Source organism: Saimiri boliviensis, chromosome 13 (genome assembly GCF_048565385.1).
Source record: "Saimiri boliviensis isolate mSaiBol1 chromosome 13, mSaiBol1.pri, whole genome shotgun sequence".
Classification (NCBI taxonomy): Eukaryota; Metazoa; Chordata; class Mammalia; order Primates; family Cebidae; genus Saimiri; species Saimiri boliviensis.
The window spans coordinates 101,974,571-101,995,762 of NC_133461.1; the positions used below are offsets into that span (position 1 = coordinate 101,974,571).

At 36.8% G+C, this 21,192-nt stretch overlaps 1 protein-coding gene and 1 non-coding gene across 5 annotated transcripts in view; both read right to left on the reverse strand.

Annotated features, from left to right (window-relative positions):
* ADRA1A (adrenoceptor alpha 1A) overlaps window positions 1–21,192 on the reverse strand; it is a 97,627-nt gene that overhangs the window by 26,283 nt on the left and 50,152 nt on the right. The gene's annotated exons all lie outside the window — the stretch shown is intronic.
* Window positions 3,315–3,421, reverse strand: LOC120360639 (U6 spliceosomal RNA). Its single transcript, XR_005577090.1, has one exon. It is a non-coding gene; the product is annotated as a U6 spliceosomal RNA (small nuclear RNA).

Consider the following 21,192-nt stretch of genomic DNA (forward strand, 5'->3'; position numbering starts at 1 on the left):
GTGTTTGGGAGAAGACATATTCAGAGTGAAATGTGCTCACATTTCTTGCAGAGTCTGTTGTCTAATACTTGAGGTAGTATTAGCCATAATTAGGTTTATGGCTACAGAAAGGCAAGGTATAATTTTATTTATTGGAGTTTTTATTTTAAGATTAAGTTGAGTCTAACTAGGGACATAACAGGTGTGTTTCCTCAAGTTGTGCTAAGTCCACTCTAGAGCCAAGGCCACATGTTTATTACTTTGGATTTCTTGCTGGAACTTTTTCCTCATGGATACCTGGGCTTTCTTATCACATCTGGCACTTTGTTTGTTCTTTTTGTCATCTATAGAAAAAGCCTCGTAGAAGTTAGTTAGACATGATTTTTGAAAAACAGTTTGACAAGTTTTTAAGTTTCATGATCTCATAACCCGTGTGGAGAGTTCTTCTGAGCACCATGAGGGTGATGATGGTGGCACTAGCAATGGTAACTATAACAGCAGATGTAACTTACTGGTATTTTTAAGTGTCCAGCAATGTGCCAAGTAGTTTCATGCAGTACCTCATCTCAACCCTGTAAGGTATGCATTGTTTATCTCCATCTTACAAATGAGGAAAATGAGACTTGGAGAGTTTAATAACTTGCCAAAAAACTATCAGCCAGTAAGAGTAAAGCTGAGTTCAAACCCATGCTTGCCTAGCTCCAGATCCTGCCTTGTACCCCTTGAACTTGCTAAGAATCTGCACAACCCACTGCCTGGTTTCTCTACTACTGTGTAGTGCCGTGTGCTTATTGCTAAATTTTCACTAGCAAAATTAGATCCTGATTTAGACAAAAGCAAAGCAGTTTGAATCAATTAGTAAGAAATTAGTTTTTTTTTTTTTCATGGTCAAAAAGATTTTTTTAAAAAAAGTTTTGCTTTAAGTTCTGGGGTACATGTGCTGAATGTGCAGGTTTGTTACCTAGGTATACATGTGCCCGGGTGGCCTGCCACACCCACCAACCCATCATCCAGGTTCCAAGCCCCACATGCATTAGGCATCTGTCCCAAAGCCCCCTCACTCACCCTTTGACTAAGGTTCTTTATGTAGTAAATATTTACTTTGTAAGCATCAAATGAATTAATTAATGTAGAGAGGAATATATACATCAATGTCCGGCACATAGTAAGGTTATATACATTGGTGATTATTATTATTACCACTAACATATACGATTAAAATAATGAGTTTGTAACCATTCATTAACTCTTGCTTATATTTTTAGTACATCTATGCTTACCCTTTCATGAGTAAAACTATGAACACGTTCAAATATGTGAATTATAAAAATAAATGTAAATAGATTAAAGCTCTGTATTTAAGAGATTAAGAAAAATGTTGAATATATACTGTTTATAAAAGACACAAAAGACGGTTACAAAAATAATACAGTTTGGAAATATATACTAAGTCTAGGTTAAAAAAAAGAGAGACATCAATATTAGTATTAAACAAAGCAGACTCCATGACACAAGGCATTTCGTGGGATAGACAGAATTATGTTAGGTTGATAAAAGTCATGCTTACCAATAGAGCTATATTTATTAAATTTTATGTATTAAGAGATAGCAAATACGTAGGTATATGTATGCATGTTTTAAAAATGCTTAAGAATTGCTATAATTTTACTTGAAGTAGATGACTAAAATACAGACAACAACATGTATCAAGTTTTCAGTTCAAGAGTAAATCAAAACTGCAATGACAGATGACTTAGAAAATACTGAAAATGAGAGTTTTGTGAAAAAAGCCAAAGTTACTCTCCTCTGTGAACACTTAGATGAGTTATATTTAAACAAGAAACACCCAAATAGCTTAATTTGGGCATTCGAGTAGATAAATTGGAAAAGAACTACAAATTAAAATAAAGGAAGCAAAAATTAATGAATTAAAAACCAGAAAATCATTAGGGTTAATTAGTACATTTAAACCGGACATGCCTCTGACAAGCCTAACCAGAAAAAAGAGGAAAGACATAATTGTCCATCAATAATGAGAAATAATATATTTTCAAGCGCTGAAAGAAGTGAAAGCAATTTCAAGTCAAAAACCATATGCAGATAATATGAAGAATTTTGATAAATTTGAAGACATTTGTCAAATTTTATTCAAAGAGACATAATATCTGAAAACTATAATGATTATAGAAGTTAAAAAAATTGACAAAATGTATCCTTAGAAATTGTTGGATCCAAATAGTTTATATTCATGCTATATAAGTGTTTTCAGAGTCTTTAAGTATGTAAAAAAGCTTCCTAATTCACTTTCAAAGCTAGCATAATCCTGATCCCAAAACTGAGAAGCAGAGCCAAAGCAAAAGAAAACAAATAAAAAATATGAACAACCCACTGTCACCACAAAACAATTCCACAGATTTATACCATTTGGAAATGAAGTTGAAATACAATAAAAGTTGTCATTGTATCTGCCAATCTATTAAGTAAAAACAAACCATAACTAAGTAGGACAGGAACTGGCAAACTTTTGGGGTTTTATTATTTTATTTTTTAATTTATTTACTTTACTTCAGGTGCATACTGTATCTGGCATTTCTTCGCATGTTATCCCTCCCCACCCTCCCCTCCCTCCCCACCTCTCGATGTCTCTCTCCCCTACCCCTCACCGCCGCCAACTGTCCCCAGTGTGTGATGCTCCTCCCTCTGAGTCCACGTGTTCTCATTGTTCAACACCCGCCTATGAGTGAGAACATGCAGTGTTTGCCTTTCTATTCTTGTGTCAGTTTGCTAAGAATGATGGTTTTCAGATTCATCCAAGTCCCTACAAAGGACACGAACCCATCGTTTTTTATGGTTGCATAGTATTCCATGGTGTATATGTACCACATTTTCTTTGTCCAGTCTATCATTGATGGGCATTTGGGTTGGTTCCAGGTCTTTGCTATTGTACACAGGGCTGCAATGAACATACGTTTGCATGTGTCTTTATAGTAGAATGATTTATAGTTCTCTGGGTATATACCCCGTAGTGGGATTGCTGGGTCAAATGGAATTTCCATTTCTAGATCCTTGAGGAATCACCACACTGTCTTCCACAATGGTTGAACTAATTTACACTCCCACCAACTGTGTAAGAGTGTTCCTGTTTCTCCACATCCTCTCCAGCATCTGTTGTCTCCAGATTTTTTAGTGATCGCCATTCTGACTGGCGTGAGATGATATCTCAGGGTGGTTTTGATTTGCATTTTTCTGATGACCGGTGATGATGAGCTTTCTTTTATATGTTTGTTGGCCTCATATATGTCCTCTTTTGAAAAGCGTCTGTTCATATCCTTCACAAAAATATGGAACGCTTCACGAATTTGCATGTCATCCTTGTGCAGGGGCCATGCTAATCTTATCTGTATCGTTCCAATTTTAGTATATGTGCTGCCGAAGCGAGCATGGGGTTTTATTGTTAAAAACATCAGGGAATAATGGAATAATTAGCAGGAAGCGAACACTCTCATTTTAAGGATTAAAATTGTAACCTGAGGTGGCTCTTTTTGTATCCAGTGATACATCATTAGATTCTGCATCATCTTCATGCAACTTTATCTGTATCTTCATTGTTGTCAGAATAAATTAATAGTAAAAGTGAAATTTAGGAGAAAAGAAGCCTGCGATCTCTGATCCTGGTAATAGATAGTCTGTGTGGTTCTTCCGGCCTCAGAATTGTGGTTCATGAATTTTGGGGTACAGGGCTGGATAGTAAATATTTTAGGCTAGCAGTGTGGTCTCTGTTTCTATTGTTCAACTCTGCGACTGTAGCTTGAATGCAGCCATAGTCTTTAGGTAAATGAATGTGTGTGGCTACGTTTTAACAAAACTTTATTTGCGAACACTAAAATTGGAATTTCATGTAATTTTCCTGTGTCACAAAATAGATTCTTTGTTTGATTTTTAAACATCTTTTAAAAATGTAAAAATTGTATTTAATTCATGTGGCCATACAAAAAAAATAAATAAATAAATGCAGGTTGGATTTGACCTATGATCTCTAGTTAGCTAACATTTAAGGGTGGATTTATCCTTCACTTTAAAGGGAATTGAGACCAAAAGTGTTTGTTCTGTTCTTTGATTTTTAAGAACATTATTATGAACAAGAAAGATGTCTAAAATTATAATTAATGAACAGTGTTCTAGAAGGTTAAGTCAGTATAATGAGAGAAGAAAAGAAAGGAGATATAAATGATGGAAAAGGCACCTTATTAAGATTTGTATCTTGTGTACTATAGTAATTTGTTACCTGGAAAACAAATGGTGTATTCTTAAAAAAAATCTTTTTTCTTCACTTTGAATTCTAAAAAAACCTAGAAGCAATGATTAGTGCAGTTGCAGTGAATATTCAGGTCCTTCAGACACCATCTCCTACTAAAAAAGGACCAAAACTCCTTAGAGAAATGGCTAATTCCAGGTTTGGGCAGGGAACATAGAAGAACAGACTTACTGCCACAGGTCAGATAGCCCTAAGAGACTGCAGTATTGTGTCAAAAGAACTCAGGAACTAACTTGAATAACAACCATTGGCCAATGATGAGACAATGTGAGACTCAATAAGGATTCACAAAGGATTAAAAATCGCTATAGGGACTAATAATTTGTTTCAATTAGTAAGCTCTCAACGATGCTGGGGTAAAAGAGACCTTCATTTATTACCTTTGAAGGAAACTAATAACTGCTTTATTATTTTGAAAATTGCCAAGTAAAGAACTAGGTGTATATCCCATCTTTCCTATAAAATCTACACCTCAGTTAATCAAATGGTTGATGAGTGGAAGTTGCTCCGTCTAGGTATTTTCCAACTAATAAATGAAGGTGGAATGATAGAATGTCACCATTTTGCAACCCTAATAAATAAAATAATAAATTTAGGCGATCACTCTTATTAGTAATATTTTGAAAGAACAAGAAAACATTATGTACGTCCTGATGGAAGTATCATCTAAGCATTAGTTTTACAACAAACAGACAAAGTGATAAATCCTTCTAAGTTGAATAACCAACTTCTAGGAACTATAAGGAGAAGGAGAATGTATTAAATGACACCATTGTGATGAAGTCAGCAAAATTCAGACTATGGAAAATTGTTTATTCAAAGAAAAATTAAATGGAAATTCCAAGAAAAAAGACAAGGGAGAATGTGTACAGGAAACAAGCTTAGACAGATAAACCATACCCTATGAATCTGATTTGGATCTCAATTTAAATAAAAAAGTTCTGAAAATATCCAGAGAAAATTCAAGATATTTGATAATAAAAGTTATTGTTGGCTTTTGTTTAGATATAATAGTATTATTGTTATACTTAAAAAAAAATCAGTATTGTTTAGTGGTAAATGGTTAAATATTTACAGATGCAGTGACATGCTGTCTAGAATTTGCTTCCAAAACATCTGAGTGGAGTGAGGAATCTGAATAAAATTAAACTGCCTGTGAATTGGTTTCCAATGATTAAAGTTGGGTGATAGTTACATCAGCTTCATTACATAATTTCTCTACTTTTGTATACATTTGATAATATCCATAATAATTACTTAACATGTTAAAAAAGAATAAAAGTACATAACTAAAAAATAACTCACTGATTACCTACAACATTTAGTTACCTGTATCTGCATTTATAAGTTTTTTTTATAGCTTTCTTACATAAATGTGCTTTTTAATTCATCCTATTTGAAAGCCAAATGCATTCAGGGCTGTGAAGGACACACAGAGGTGGGATTTTGTTCCTGACCTCCTGGATTCATTATGAAACAAGACTCCTAAAAATCCTACAGTAATTCATAGCCTGCAATGCCGCAAAGACATGGAGGAACGATTCGAGGACAAGTGCATCCTACACGTGGCCTCAGGGATCAGACACCATGGGGACATATGAGACAGTGGAGCAGAGGATATTTTAAGTGAAGGGGAATGATTCTAAAGGGAAGGGGTCAGAGTGAACATGAATAGAGAGATGATTATTTAGATAGGGGGTACGAGATGAAGGGACACCCCTGAAATTGGGCACAAGCATGTAGATTTGATACCATGATTACCAAGCAGCCTCTGTAATGTGTGATCTCAGAAATTTCTTGCATTGGCTTGTTTTAAAGGCAGATATGTTCAGGATGTATTGGAGAGGTTTATTCCCTCACTGAGCAAATTTTTTTAGAGATGAGACTAGAATCGAGAGTGAAGTGAAGGGAGTCGTATTAGAGCATCAGTTCTCTTAATGTTGTCTTCCAAAGGAGCTGCAAAGTGAACAGTGTATTTACGCTCATACTAAGAAAGTATTTACCTTTGCCATTATCTTTCTGTTGTGAGAGTGGAGTGAAATGTTCCAGAGATGAAATGTTGTGTGTTATTGTAACAGATTAAATGAAGAGCAGATATGAGGATCTACCTATTGTTTATAGCCCGACACCAAAGAGATTTGCAAAAATGTAAAACAGTATCACCCTTCTCACCTTTTTAAATTTGGAAAATATACTTTGCTTTGACAAAAGTGTGTTATTTATGTTAATATGCAATGGGTTTATTATTATTTATTTATTTTTGAAACAGGGTCTTGCTCTGTTGCCCAGGCTGGAGTGCAATGGTAGGATCACAGCTCACTGCAGCCTTGAACTCCTGGGCTCAAGCAATCCTTCTGCCTCAGCCACCTGAATAGTTGGGATTACAGGCATGAGGCACCATGCCTGGCTAATTTTTTGATTTTTTTGCAAAGGTATGGTCTCATTATGTTACCCAGGCTGGTGGCAAACTGCAGAGCTGGAGTGATCCTCCAGCCTTGGCTTCCCAAAGTGCTGAGATTACAGGTGTGAGCCATCACACCCGACCTTTTATTGTTAAATAAATTAATAAATATTTTTAAATTTCTCAGTTTTAATTTTGAATATGGCAAATATCAACAGATAGAATCTACATATACAATGTCCTACATAATTTTAAGAGTACAGAGGGATCTTGAGACCAACAGGTCTGGGAATTACTACATTTGAGTGTTTATTGAGGCTATGGAGAAGATGGATTTGAGAGGAATTTCAAAGGAAAAGTGATCATAACATGGTGTTTACGTCAATAAATAATCATTAAGCACTCAAAATGTCCAAGGTCTTAAACACGAAATAGAAAGACACAAGGTGTCTTCAAGGTGGTCAAGGTAGAGGTCTGTTTGATTTAGATACAAATTGTCATCTGCATTGAGAAGTAAGTTAGTGTTTTTTTTGTTGTTGTTGCTGTTGTTTTTTTGAGATGGAATCTTGCTTGTTGCCTAGGCTGGAGTTCAATGGCATCATCTCCTCTCACTGCAACTTCCACCTCCCAGGCTCAAGCAATTCTCCTGTCTCAGCCTCTCAAGTAGCTGGGATTATAGGTCCTCACCACCACACCTGGCTACTTTTTGATTTTTTAGTAGAGACAGGGTTTAGCCATGTTGGCCAGGATGGTCTTGAACTCCTGATCTCAAGTGATCCTCCCATCTCAGCATCCCAAAGTGTTGGGATTACAGGTGTGAGCCCCTATGTCTGGCTAGTCAGTCTTGAATAACTTCTAGTGATGTTCCAAGTGATTTATTCTTTCAGAGAATTGGATGGGCCAGGTTCTAAATCTCACTCAGAAAAGCATGGCTTTTTTAACCTACGTAGAAAGAATGCTTTCTCAAAAGGACTCAGTATCTTAAGCAGAATCAAATATACTTATCCCTTGCATACACAAGTCATAAACTCTGTCAGCTCTCACTTGCCTCCTGCTTATTCTCATTTACTTTTGTTCAAAGGACATATTTTTATTCCCAAATTATTTCCCCAGACAGGGATAATAATTCAGTACCTTGACATTCATTTAATGCATGTGCCCAGGAAGTCAAGTCATTTGACTAGAGTCTAATGAAAAACAGAACTTGAATGATATCTGCCTGTGAAAAGACACAAAGTTTAGAGAATACATTAAAGTTTACAAAAAGAAGATTTTGGGGGGTTATGTAGGTTACCATTATTAAATACCCAAATAAGATTATTTCTGTAAGAAAGAGTTTAAAACATCACTCACCTACCACCATCCCCATGACAAAATTAAACACTCTCCTTGTGCTCCCATGAGTACTACAATTTTTCTCCTGTAGTATTACCAACACCTCTGCTATATGACAGTTTGTTAGATTTCCTTCTTTTTTCTCTCTCTGCCCAGGGAGATCTTGCAGAGCAGGTGTTTTGCTTTATTCCCATTTGATTTCCAACAATCCCTTACATGGTGCATTCTATCTAGCAAGTTTCAATAATGGATGTTGAATTTAATGAGCTAAAGAAAGTCCTGAATGTTGCCAAGATTGCTCTTGTTTATTTAATGTACGGAGTTGTTCAAAAGTTCATTAGTGGGGTTCAGCTATGACACAGTAATGGGTATGATATACTATTCTGCTGTAAAAAAAAAAAAGAGAGTTGTAATTGATTATAATATATGAAGTCCCTGTTTTAATATTTAGGATTTTGATCTTCTGGAGAAGAAAACACATGAGATGAGCTCGATGTTACTCTGGCTTTCTCCTTTAGGGAATTTTTAAAATTGTGGCACAGAGAAGTTGGGCCCTAACGAAACTGATCTCTGGGTGGAGAAATCAGATGCTGGCACTCAGGGATACTGAGATGAATAAAATTTGCAAGGCCAGGTGCCACAGAGGAGAGAGTTGTGTAGTGACATCCAGTGAATCTGTGTGCTGGGTCTCAGTGAAACTATGGCCAAATATTTGAATCTAGGGTCAGATATACCCAGTGCAGTCATAGGGTAATTGCCTGCAAGAATACTAGTAGGTGGGTTTGTTTGATTCTTAGAGGCATGGCCTTAAGCTTTGCCACTACTTTTAAGGCCAAGGCAGTGCTACTTTAAGATACACTTTCCTGGGGTCTCAGCTGTGCCCAGGTTATGGAACGAGCTCTCTACTGTAGCTTGTTTCATCTTCAATGTGTCATGTGTGACTTTTGGAGTCTCTGTTGGGTTTGCAGCCCTCAAGGACAATAAGTGAATATTTTAGACTTTATGCCAATAAATTAAACAACCTAAATGAATTTAACAAATTCTTTGAAGTACACAAATTTTCAAAAGTGATTTAAGAAGAAAGAACACTTGAATAAATCAGTTTATGTGGAAATGCAAATAATCTAGAATTGCCAATTCAATTTAGGAAAAAAATAAAGTCAGAGGAGTTATGTTTCTTGACTTCAGGATGTATTAAAAAGATAATCATCTGGTGGGCAAGGTGGCTCATGCCTGTAATCCCAGCACTTTGGGAGGCCAAAGAGAGTGGATCACTTGAAGTCAGGAGTTCTAGACCAACCTGATCATCATCGTGAAACCCTGTCTCTACTAAAAATACAAAAATTAGCCAGGCAAGGTGGCGCATGACTGTAATCCCAGCCACTTGGGAGGCTGAGGCATGAGAACCACTTGAATCTAGGAGGCAGAGGTTGCAGTGAGCTGAGATCATGCCACTGCACCCCAGCCTGGGTTACAGAGTGAGATTCTGTCTTAAAAAAAGAGAAAAAATGATCATCATCAAAACAATATCACGTTAGTGTAAGGATAGACTAATAGATGAATAGAAGAGAACAGAAACTCCAGGAACAGGCCAGGACTTGAAAACGGACTTTTCAAAAAAGGTATATAAGTAATTCAATGGGGGAAAGTAGTTCAATGAAGGAAAGTCTTTTCAACAAATGGTGTAAGAGTAAATGAATTTCTGTATTCAAAAAGATCATCCTTGAATCTAGAAGAAATGGATATATATTTCTAGATACATAAAACCTACCAAGACTGAACCATGAAGAAATCCAAATCTGAATAGACCAGTAATAAGTAATAATATCAAAGCCATAATAAAAATGTCCTAGCAAAGAAAAGCCTGGAACCCAATCAATGGCTTTATTGTTGAATTCTATCAAATATTCGAAGAAAAACTAATACCAGTTCTACTCAGACAATTTCAAAAAATAGAAGAAGAAGGAATACTTCCAAATACTCATTATATGAGGCCAGTATTACCTTGCTACCAAAACACATGAAAAATAATCAAAAAGAGACATCAAAAATACCCCAAAACAAAACTACACAATAATATCTCTGATGAAAATTGATGCAAAAATACTCAACAAAACACTCATAAACCAAATTCAACAAAATACTAAAAAGATTATTCATCATGACCAAGTGAGATTCGTTCTAGGGATGCTAGTTCAACATATGTAAATCAATCAGTGTGATACAGCATATTAACAGAATGAAGGACAAAAACTGTATGATCATTTCAATTATTGCTGAAAAAGCATTTGATAAAATTCAACATCCTTTCCTGATAAAAAGCCTCAGAAAACTGGTTCTAGAAAGAACATTTTTCAGCACAATAAAAACTATATATGACAGACCCAAAGCTAGTATTATATTGACTGCGAAGAAATGAAAGCCTTTCTTCTAAGATCTAGAATGAGACAAAAATCTTCACTTTCATTGCTGTTATGTGACATAGCTTTGTGAGTCCTAACTAGAGCAATCAGACAAGAGAAAGAAAGTAAACACATCCAAATTGGAAAGGAAGAAGTCAAATTATCCTTGTTTGCAGATACAATATTATGTTTGAAATATAAGATATATCCTTGTTTGCATATAATCTTATGTTTGAAAAAACCTAAAGACTCCACCAAAAAGCTACTAGAACTGATTTGAAAAATCAGTAGCATTTTTATATGCCAATAGCAAATGGTTTGAAAAAGATTTTTAAAAAGTAATTCAATTTACCATAGCTGTAAATAAAATAAAATACCTAGGAATAAACTTAACCAAAGAAGTCCCAAAAATTTCTACAAGGAAAACTATAGAACATTTGTGAAAGAAACTAAAGATGATACACAAAAAATGGAGTTATTCTATGTCCATTAATTGGAACAATCAGTATTGTTAAAATGTCCATACTACATAAAGCAATATACAGATTCAGTGTAATCCTTATCAAAATACCAATGAGATTCTTCATAGAAATAAAAGAAATAATCTTAGAATTTATATGGAGCCACAAGAGATCCAGAATAGCCAAAGATATCCAGAACAAAAAGATCAAAACTGGAGGAATGACACTACCTGACTTCAAATTACACTACAGAGCTACGATAACAAAAATAACATGGTACTGGCATAAAAATAGGCACACAGACAAATGAAACTGAATAAAGAACCTAGAAATAAATTCATACATCTACAGTGAAGTCATTTTTGACAAAGGTGTCATGAATATATATTGAAGAAAGAAGAGTCTCTTCAATAAGAGGTGCTGGGAAACTGGATATCCACATGCAGAAGAAACAAACTAGACCCCTGTCTCTTGAAATGTACAAAAATAAAAATTGATTAAAGACTTAAATCTAAGACCTAAAACTATGAAACTACTAAAAGAAAACATCAGAGAAACTCTTCTGTACGTTGGACTGTCATACGTTTCTGGAGTAACATCCCAAAGCACAGGCCACCAAAGCAAAAATGGACAAATGGAATCACATCCAGTTAACAAGCTGTTGTGCAGCAAACGAGACAGTCAACAAACTGAAGAGACAATCCATAGAATGGGAGAAAATATTTGCAAACTCTCCATCTAAAAAAACCCTAATAACCAAAATAAACAAGGAGCTCAAATGACTCAGTAAGAAAAAATACAATAATCTGATTAAAAATTGGTGAAAGATCTGAATAGACATTTCTTAAAAGAAGACACACAAATGGCAAACAGGCATATGAAAATGTGCTCAACATTATTCATCATCGGAGAAATGCAAATCAAAATTACAATGAAATCTCTCGCCCCTGTAAAAATGGCTTTTATTCAAAAGACAGTTAATAACAAATGCTGGTGAGAATGCGTATAAAAGGGAACCCTCATACCTTGTTATTAGGAGTGGAATTACTACAGCTGCTATGGAGAACAGAATGGGGGCTCCTCAAAAAACTAAAAATAGAGCTACCATATTTTCCAGCAATCTGATTTCTAGGTATATACCTAAGAGAAACAAAATCAATATATTGAAGAGACATCTGCATTCCCATGTTTTTGGCAGCACTATTCACAATAGCCATGATATGGAAGCAACCTAAATATCCATCAACAGCCAAATGAATAAAGCAAATGTGGTACATATACACAATGGAGTACTATTCAGCCATAAAAAGAATGAGATCCTGTCATTTGCAACAATGTGGATGGAACTGGAGAACATTTTGTTAAGTGAAGTAAGCCAGGCAAGGAAAGACAAACTGCATATTCCCACCTATTTTGGGAAGACATGAAAACACGTCCACATGCAGGCTTGTCTATGAGTGTTCAAAGCGGCTTTATTTGTAAAGCCCCAAAGTAGAAACAGTCTAAATTTCATCAATATGTGGAAGTATAAAACATTATACCTATACTCTAGAATAAAAAAGAATAGACTATTGATACATGTAACATGCATCTCCAAATCACTATCATGAATGAAAGAAAAGAGGCCAAAAGGATTCACACTGAGTGATTTTCTTCACATAGGAATGTAGAAGTTGCAAGGTAATCTATAGTGATGGTAAACAGATCAGTATTTGCCTAGGGACAGAATTCGTAATTCCATGGATTCCATGGGTGCCAGAGTTGTGCTGTGACTTGTCTAACATACACGTGATGATCAAATGATCACATAAAATGAAAAATCAACCTCCAGACTCAAAGTTTGGAGTCTAATTCCAGAATAACACCGATAACCTCTGTGTGTCCCATTGGAAGAACATATGATGCTTCGAGGATGGTTGTGTCAGAGATAAAATGAGATGGTGTGTGAAAAATAATAGCAATTATAAGATCCGATAGAAATTTAATTTATTCTTGTTTGTTATTAATAGCTAGAGATAAGCCTGAAATTGGAATTTCATAGCTCATCAGTGAGGGCCATAAAGGATTTGCATCAAATAAGTTTTGGAGTCTCTCTCTCTCTCTCTCTCTCACACACACACACACACACACACGTGCACTTATGCAGCACACACACAAACATACATGACTCAGGTTTCGTAGACATTGTTTCTGGAGATAAAGGATATGGATCTGAATTTTGTTTCTAATGCCGTTGGTGATTTGCATGCTAATTCTAGGCTAGCAATCAAATCCTAAAAGATCAGCGAGACTGTGCCCCACTGTGGCCACTGAAAATGGGGCTCTCACCTCTGTCTGCTGGCTCTTCACTTGAAGTCACCTTCCTTGTTTGTCCACTCTCAATTTACGCCTGTTGCCTCCGTATGGTTATTAATTGTGGTTTCTTAACATTTTGAGTGATATGAGCTAGGCAGTAAATTAACATTGAATTAATATTTCCTGGTTTGGATCTACAAGGTGGTAATTATTCCCACTTTAAATAAAGATGAGGCAAATTGCTTGTCTACTATGCTACCACATTGCCTTAAAGAAGGGAGACCAAGACTTCAGGTAATACAATACCAAATACTTACTATGTGTCCACTCTATGCCCAGTACTTTCTAAATGCTTTCCATATATTAGCTCATTTAATTTTCCAAAAATGCAAGGAGGATATCAATACATCAGTGTTATTACAGATTAGAAAACAGTCATGAGAGGCTAAGTAACTTGCCCAAGGCCATGCAACAAGTGAGAGATGGAACTGGATTTGAGCTCTGATACCCCAGCTGCAGAGCTGGTGGGTAATAATTTCTTGTCGTGAAAAGTATTACAAGACTCTATTTTTTTGTGTTGCTTCTACCTGGTACAAAGACCTTGATGAGCCAAGAGATACTGGAACTTTAGTAAGCTCATTAATTGAACACATTTATTGTTATATCATTTTCCACCCACAAAGGTTTGACATTATTAAACAAAGCCAAAGGTAAGTTACGTTGGCCCTTGGTAAAGACATAGCTAATCAGAGCCTGGGAAGCTGAGGGTTGTGGCTGGTTCTTCTTTTCTAGGATATTCCCTGAGGTCACTTCTAGCAGACCAATGTGCTTGCTCTTCCTACTTTATTCTTCCTGGCACGGGGCAGCTTTACGCAATGAGTAATGACCAAACTCCAAAGTGCTCCCATTCTGTCCTGCCTCTTTTCCCCTTACTCCAAGAATGGGGAATTAGCGCTGCCCTGTTTTTAATTGGGTTGCAATTCATGCAGCCTCCTAATTTCAAAATCACTCCCCTGCAGCTTTCCTTCAGACAAGGTGGAACTGGCCCCAGAAGCTGAGTGCTTACACCAAAGAGATTTTTTTTTCTTTAATTGAAAGCTGCCTTCTGTTTTGCTCTTCCATTGTAGCCTCACAGATAACAGGGTGCAAAAAGCCCCTTTATCCTGTTAGTAGTGGCCTTAGGTAAGAAAAAAAAGAACATGATTCAAATTTTCTGTGGCCTCTGGCTCAGTTGTAATGGAATGTAAGTGCAATGCCAGAGCCTGGTAAAAATAGAAACTCTCCAGTGTCCAGAATCCTATCCAGATGGTGTGGGAACTCAGATAGTAACTCATCACTAAGGAGGGTCACCATGAATTAGTGGGGAGATGTCATGCCTCACGCTGGGGAGTAAATGAAATGGGCTGTAGTTAAGAGTGGAACCTCTCATATCGCCAGAGAGTCCCAGGTTGCTCCTTAAATCTCTTTACTCTGGCTTAATCGAGAGTTCAGTCATTACGTAAGGCTGTGTGCCTGGAAGATGGAAATAGGAAGAGCAAGCGCAGTGGCCGCTGCTAGAAGTGGCCTCATGGAACATCCTAGAAAAGGAGAACCAGCCACAACACTGAGCTTCCCAGAGTGCGTGGGGAGGAGGCCGGCATCTGTGATAATGAGAGAAGATGCCTAGAGGGAGCTGGCCCCAAACTCTGATGAGCTGTGTCTTTACCAAGGGCCAATATAGCTTGGCTTTTGCTCTGTTAATGTCAAACTTAGGTTGGGGGGAAAGTGCTATAAAAACAAATGTGTGCAATGAAAGGGCTTACTAAAATTCCAGTAACTCTTGGCTTGTCAAAACTTCAACAAAACTTGAATCATGCTTTTTTTTTTTTTTTTTTTTTTTTCTTACCTAAGGCCACTATTGTCAGGTAGAATCAACACAAAAAGAAGCCTTGCAATGTTTTTCACAGCAAGTAATTAGTACCCTTCATACGAATCAGAAATTTAACCCCTTTCCATTAAGCATAGCCCCCTAGAAGGAATTAGCTTTGGGCCCTGTGCAAGCCACTGAACTACTAGTCTCCCCTTCTTTATCCATGTCATGAGGGTGATCATATCTATTTTCACAGGGCTACTTCTTTTGGCAAATAAATAACAAGAAGGTACAAGAATCAGGGAGGATGACAAGCACATGGGTGGCTAAAAATTTTAACTGAAGAAATCAAAGCAATACAATTGATTGGCATCACTAAGAAAGAGTGTAAGAGAACTGGTGGGAACCCCTCTGCTGGTCAGTTTTTACTATTTGGAGTAAATGTCACCTCTGTCATGTTGCGTTGTTAATCTCAGTGTCTGTCTCTCTTAATAAATAGACAGTGATCCTTCAAAGTGGGGAGGACCATGGCATGTTCATGTCTGGGGTCCATTATAGCATTTCGTGCATAAAGGTGCTTGGATGTTTATTGAAAAAAGGAATGAGTGAAGATTTGGAGTAGTGGAAAACATTGGGAAGGGTGTTTGTTTTGGTGGGAATGTAGCGTAATGAAAACTGGGGAGTTAATTAGAATGCCTAGGAAAAGACAGGAGAGGGTGGCCTGGCTGGAAAACAGGGATTGGGGAGTACTGAGCAAGAGGCCAGGACCCATCTACCTTATCTCCTCACCAATATTTTGCTCCCCTCCTACCTTTGCAAGGTTCAAGCCTCACAAGATGGCCCCCTGTCTCCACCATCGCCTCCTGCTCTTCTTTGGAAATGGAACCACAGTTCCCAAGCTTTCTATACTAGACACTGGGCTCTGCACTCAGTACTTACTTTTCTAAGGTCATACTTTGAGTAGGTAATACATTTACGTGGCTCAAAAATAAGAACAATGTAACAAGTTATACTTTGAGATGTCACACCCTTGACTATATCTAACCTATCCCCCTTCAATCCCTACACATAATTCTTTTAATTAGTTTCCTATTCTTCCAGTGTTTTATGCAAATATAAGAAAGTATGTCTATATATTTTTGCTTATGTTTCCTACACAAAAGGTTGCATACTACGTATATTTCTACATATTGCTTATTTCACTTAATACACCCCGGTCCTCCTTTCCCTATCAATGTTTAAAGATCTTCCTTTTTTATAGCTGTGTAGTATTCCATTGTATGTATTTAGCATAGTTTATTCAACCAGTCTTCTATTGCTGAATTTTTTTCATTATATGCACTGTGGAAATGCATAGCTAGTAATTTTGAACAGTTTTTGAACTTAGCCTTTTGCCTGATCATTGATGCCTTTTTTTCTTTGGTGATCCTGGCAATTCTTAGGACTCCATAGATCACTTCTATGCTGATGACAAAGCCCCCTTGCCGTGTGCATCTCCTCTCCTGCTTCTAGCTGCCTTCCTGATCCATTACAATGTGTTATCTCACAAACATCTAAACAGCCACTCTAAACTTGACCTCATTTTTTCCTCCCACTCTCCTCTGCTTAGGACGTTTTCCTAATGAAAAGGATATGCTGAGATGTCACATTCTCTCTCCTTCTCACTAAGATGAGAAACTTTACTCGCCTGCGATTTCTTCCCTTTCCTGAACTCTGCATCCAGTAGGTGGAACAAACACATTGCTTTCTTGCACAAAATTTTGGACATATGTCCTTGCTTTTTGTTATTAATGTCATAAGTAACTGAGTTTTCCACATCTCTCTTATGTGTCATCTGTGATAATCTAGACAGCTTTGGTATGAAAAGTCTCACAACTTTGGTGGGATCATTTTTCTGCCATTAGTGATATCCCAATGCCAATGAAGAAAGTGTACATTGCTGTTTGCAATGAGAAACTTGCTATCTTTTTATTGATGAGTGAGCTTTTTAGGAGTAGACACCTGCCTCATTCACCACAATACCCTTAGCACCTGCCATGATGCTGGGCATAAGATATGTGTTCAGCAAATAACTCTTGAATTTGTCTTCGTGATATAATTTCAATGGGCATTTCCAATCTTACCTTCCATTATTCCTCTAAATGAACTTTATTGCTAGAGTCAATTTGTACTACTGCCCAGATACACTATTTAACTTTCACGACTTGGATTATGCCATTCTCTCTGCCTAGAATATTCTTCCCTCTGTCTCTATGTGCTTCTCTGTTCACATACTGAAAAGCCAACACTTTCCAGGGCCTAGCACCTCTGAGAAGTTCTATCTCATTACCCTGAAAACAATGAGGTCCAAAAGAAAGTAACTTCCTCAGTAGAGGAAATGGAACCAGAGATGTCATACCCTTGACTTTATCTATCCTATCCCCCTTCAATCACTACATGTAATCCTTTTAAACAGTTTCATGTTTACTCTTTCAGTGTTTTATGCAAATATATTAAGTATATCTATAAGTTATTTGCTTTTCTTTCCTACACAAAAGGTTGCTTACTACATAGACTTCTACATACTGCTTTTTTTTACTTAATACACCCTGATCCTCTTTTCTCTCTCAGTGTGTAAATATTTTCATCCTTTTTTATAGCTGTGTAGTATTCAATTGTATGTATTTAGCATAGTTTATTCAACTAGTCTTCTGTTGCTGGATTTGTTTCATTATATAAACAGTAGAAATGAATAGTAATTCTGAACAGTTTTTGAACTTAGCCTTTTACCTGATTACCTGGTTTCTCAGCTCTCATGAGCCTAGAAAGAGCAGAGACTCTAAGATCCAAAACTACCATTCTGTTTCCCAGTGAGCCATGGCATCCTGCCTTGGAGGCTAGAATGATACTTGCCTTATAACTTTACTGGTTAATAGGGAGGATCCCATGGAATGATGGCATTAGTAATCATTTATAAAAGCACAAAACTTATAAACTGTAGTGAAGTATATAGTGCATTTCTATTCAATTACGTAAACATGTATTAAGCTCCTACCTCTACTGTACACTGAACAATGTGCTACAAATGGAATGGTCTCTTCCCACAAAGGGCTGAGAAAAAGAGCTATGGCTTTATTGAAGCTATTGATTTAGCCTCAATAAATGCAGAAGGATATCATCTATTCATATAAAGATAAAAGAGTTATAGTTATGGGCATGGCTTACCTCTCTAAATAGCTCACTATATAACTATATAATTTTGGCAAAGTCCCTTGAACAATTTGGTCCTTAGACATCCTAGGTTGTTCATGAAATTTTCTTCTTAGATTATTATACCCAGTTCTGTGTCTCAGGTACAATTTTTATCCCAGCAGAGGAACCCTGGTTCTAAGAAGGAGATCTGCTCTTGAAAACTGGCTGTCTTATTACTTCCTGCCCTTCAACTGAGCTCCACTTGCTCGCACATAACATTTTTGTTAACCATGAATGCTTTAACAAATTCAGAGGTCAAATCAATAAGGCCAAGATTTTTGACCAATTGTGGTCATCACAACTACCAAAGCAAAGTTGTACAAAAGGGTTGCCATTCAAGTTCTAGTAATTCAGGGCAAATGCCACTTTGGGTTAATTTCATGCTGCATTTCTGAATTCCCAAAGCAGTTTCTACTGAATGTCATCATGATTATGGGCTTTTTTCCCTTGATCCATCCTAAGACTTGGTAACAGGCAACAAGCCTAAAACAGCCACTCTCTTTCACTAGGGAGAAAGATTCCGTGTATGCCCTGAAGGAAACCATCTGCTAGAATCTGCCAGCAGTGTGATGATGGAGAATGAAATGGAGAATTTTTCAAGGATCTCAGTTGAAGGTAACAGTATTTATGGGATGATCTAAAACAATTTAAATAAGAAAGCAAGCTTTAAGTAACAATATTTCATTGCTATGTCATACTAGTAAGGCGGCTCTGGCATGGTCCAGCTTAAAATATGGTCAGTGATTTGGCTGTAAAAAATTAGCTATTTCACTGGAGAGATGGCACAGAACTTGAGAGGAGACCTGGACTCACTTTTCAGGTCCCACTCTTCAACCTCAACATGCCCACTCCCATAGAATCATATATGGCCAACACATCTTTGTTTCTTAGGTGGCAAGTTTTACAGTTACTCTTAATGAGTATGCTTCCTACTCAGTTGCCCCTAAATAGTCTGGAAGCAAAATAAAGAGAATTGCCCTAATTTCAACTATGATTAATCAATTAGCTGAAAAATCAATTACCTAAAAAAAAATTCAAGATTCACTTGGCATGACCTTTTAGTCTTTCATCATTTCCCACAATTGTGCTCCTGTGTTCAAACAGCTTTGGAAGAAAATTAATAGAAAAAGATGAAGGAACTGCTTTGAATCTGTACAAGACATAGTTTATCAAACACTTAGTTCACTAACAAACATAGACAAACGCTGGATGCATTTCTTCATCATTTTGTATGAGGTTTTAGGGGAAGAAACAGAAATAAAGGCTGGATTCTGTCCATTTCGGTTTCACTGTCTAGCTTTCTAAAGACAAATTGGTATTTACACCAATCTCTCCTTGTCACTGGCACTAAGCTCCAGTCCGCTAGAACCCACTCAAAAAATTTTCTCCACTGATGGGAGCATCACCTTGGAGATTACTCTCGAATTTCTTGTATTTTTTAGATGGACATAACATTTGTGGAGTTCCAAATCTTCAGATACAGAACATTTCCAGCACCTCAGAAGGCTCCCTCATGCTCCCTCCCTATAAAGTGAACAACTATTCCAACCTCTAACACTACAGCTTAGTTTGATGTGCTTTTGAACTTGACATAAATTAGGTCACCTGGAATGTGCTATTTGTGTCTGACTTTGTTTACTCAACATTACCTCTGTATGACTCACCCACATTGTCTCTGTGTGTGTGTGTGTGTGTGTGTGTGTGTGTATGTGTGTGTGTAAAGAAACTTTGTTTCTTTTTATTGTATAGTAGGAATATAACACAGTTTATTTACCTATTCCACAAGTGATGGGCATTGGTGCTATTTCCTGCTGTTGGGCTATTACAAACAAAGCAGCCAAATACATTCCTTTTTTTTTTTTTTTTTCTGAGATGGAGTCTTGCTCTATTACCAGGCTGGACTGCAGTATGATCTCGGCTCATTGCAACCTCTGTTTTCCAAGTTCAAACTATTCTCCTGCCTCAGCCTCCCAAGTAGCTGGGACTACAGGCATGCACCACCACGCCCAGCTAATTTTTCTATTTTTAGTAGAGACAGGGCTTCACCATGTTGGCCAGGATGGTCTCGATCTCTTGACCTTGTGATCTGCTCACCTTGGCCTCCCAAAGTGCTGGGAGTACAGGTGTGAGCCACTACACCCGAACAACATTCTTATGAATATCTCTCGGCTGCTTTGTCTTTTCTAGACATCAAAATTTCTTATTTAATACATTATATGTTTTCTAGCTTGGAAGACAAAGACAGTGAGATCTAATGAAATGAGAGGCTGAGAAAACTGGACCTGATTAGATGCATCCAGAGGTAAGCTGCGCAAAGACTGTGTCTATTCCATCGTTGACGTTCTCATGCCTGATTCTTCCTCCGCCTCTGCTCCCACTTTTAGCAGTGGCAATTCCTGCTCTCGCATTTTTCTTCTGAGGCTTTTCTCTCAGCATCTCCATATTCTCTCAACTGACAATCACTCAGAAAATTTATAATCAAATAACTGATACTTTGGTTAAAATAATAGTTACACTACTCTCCTGAATAATCTGATAACTAATAGGTTTAAATAATAATGATACTACTTTCCTAACGATATTTGCTCATTTACAGGAAACAGGGATCTATTTTTAGTGGAGAAATTTTAGAAGTGAGTACAGTTCAGGAGATAGTTTTTGAGTGGTTAAAAGTGATTTTCAGTACCAGTAAATCATAAAATAAGCTTCTTTCTTGTAAAGTCAGTTCTTAATACATCCAAAAAAGGGAGTATTTTTAATAATGTATTAAAATAATGTATTTTATTAATGTATTTAATTTTTTAAATATCCTGATGAAGACCTCTAGTTTGATCTACAATTCTCAGATTTGCCCTATCATCTAACTACAATTTTCCACTGTCAACTGTAGCCATGCCCTTCCTGTCAATTGCAAGCAAGGGACA